At 51.2% G+C, this 1,927-nt stretch overlaps 1 pseudogene; it reads left to right on the plus strand.

Annotated features, from left to right (window-relative positions):
- LOC102852294 overlaps positions 1-743 on the plus strand; it is an 8,453-nt pseudogene extending 7,710 nt beyond the window's left edge.
- Positions 744-1,927: the final 1,184 nt, after the last annotated feature.

Genomic DNA, 1,927 nt, shown 5'->3' on the forward strand with positions numbered 1-1,927 from the left:
GCCTCAGAGCGCTTGCGCTGCCCCGAGGGGACAGGCCTGGACGGGCGCCGCCAGCCGCTAGCACCCCTACGTCTCGGAGCAAGAGAGGTGGGGAAGAGCGAGTGCTTGAGAAAGAGGAGGAGAAAGAGGATGAAGACGACGATGATGAAGATGATGTGTCAGAGGGCTCCGAGGTGCCTCAAGGTGACCGTCCCTCTGGTGCCCAGCATCACCAGCTTAATGGCTAGCGGGGTCCTCAGAGTGCTAAGGAGAGGGTCAAGGAGTGGACACCCTGTGGACCCCATCAGGGTCAAGATGAAGGGCGGGGGTCAGTGCCCGGCGGAGGCACCCGCCAGGCCTTCTCCATGGCCGCTATGAATAAGGAAGGGGGTTCAGCCTCTGCTACCACTGGGCCAGACTCCCCATCCCCCGTGCCTTTGCCCCCAGGAAAACCAGCGCTACCTGGGGCTGATGGGACCCCCTTTGGCTGCCCTTCTGGGCGTAAGGAGAAGCCCACCGACCCTGTGGAGTGGACGGTGATGGATGTTGTGGAGTATTTCAGAGAAGCTGGCTTCCCCGAGCAGGCCACAGCTTTCCAAGAGCAGGAAATCGATGGCAAGTCGTCGCTGCTTATCCAGCGCACAGACGTGCTGACCGGCCTGTCTACCCGCCTCGGTCCAGCCCTGAAAATTTACAAGCACCACATCAAGGTGCTACAGCAAGGCCACTTTGAGGATGACGACCCTGATGGCTTTCTAGGCTGAGTGCCGGCCTCACCCCAACCCCCCTCCATTCCAGTCCCAGTCTCACCCCAGGTCCCACAGAGTCCAGAAGCTTCTGGATGGGGATACCCTCAGCCCTCATGGCAGATTCCAATGAGGGTGTATTTTTCTACTCATCTTCCCCATGTCTCCCCATCCTGATCCCCTCATCTGCCCCCCAGCACATCTCGGACTCCATGTTGGGGTATAAGATGGGACAGAGCCTGCTCATTTCATCCCAAGAGGCCAATCCCCCCAACCCCAGGACATTGATGGAAAAAACTGGGGGCTTCCTCCTATCTCCCCAAGATCCTATTCAGTTCAGCCAGATGTTTCCTATATAAATGTTTTCTTCTGCCTATTCATTTTGGTGGGTGGGTGGCCTTTTCTTCCTTCCCCACCGTCCATGACTCTTCCCAGTCTCCTGGCCTCCAGGCCCCAAGAGTACCGGAGCAGGGTCACTGGGTCTTTCCTACTCCCCTTTCTGTCTGTCGTTGTTGCTCCAGCTGGCTGTATTGCTTTTTAATATTGCACCGAAGGTTTTTAAAATAACATTTTAAAAAAAGAAACAGAAAAAAACAAACAAACCAAAAAACATCAAGACGTATACCAACTAATATTGTACAATGCAGTAATACTGGTTACATGCTTCGATTTGTGCTACCATTATCATCCATTTTTTCAGAGTTGCTCTTCTCTCACCCTGATGTCTTTTATAAACTAAACAATGGTTATTAACTGCTTTTGTTGTTATGTGCCATCACCTTTCCTATGACCCATAGACACCATATGAACAATGGCTCTGAACCTTCCCCTATCCTGAGCCAACTTCACCCTCTCTGGCACACCTGATCCCGTTGCCACAGTCATGTGTCAGGCAATCTCATTCAGTGTCTTCCTCTTGTGCTCTGAACCTCTTCACTTCTAAGAATGACATACGTCTCCAAGAACTGGTCCTTCCTGGCAACATGTCCAAAGTATGGAAAGCAAAGCTTCAAAGTCCTTGCTTCCAAGAAGCAAGGAGCAAGCTGCTTTTACCCTTTCCAGGAGAGACCTGCTTGTTCTTTTGTTAGTTGTTAGGTGCTTTCAAGTCTAGTGCGATCCATGGTAACCTTATTTTTTTTTATTTTAAATTTTATTAATTTTAATGAACATTTACAGGGATTTTGGGTCTTCACTCCTTCACT

Source organism: Elephantulus edwardii, unplaced genomic scaffold (assembly GCF_000299155.1).
Source record: "Elephantulus edwardii isolate Elephantulus edwardi_28Jun2011 unplaced genomic scaffold, EleEdw1.0 scaffold00192, whole genome shotgun sequence".
In the NCBI taxonomy this organism is placed as follows: Eukaryota; Metazoa; Chordata; class Mammalia; order Macroscelidea; family Macroscelididae; genus Elephantulus; species Elephantulus edwardii.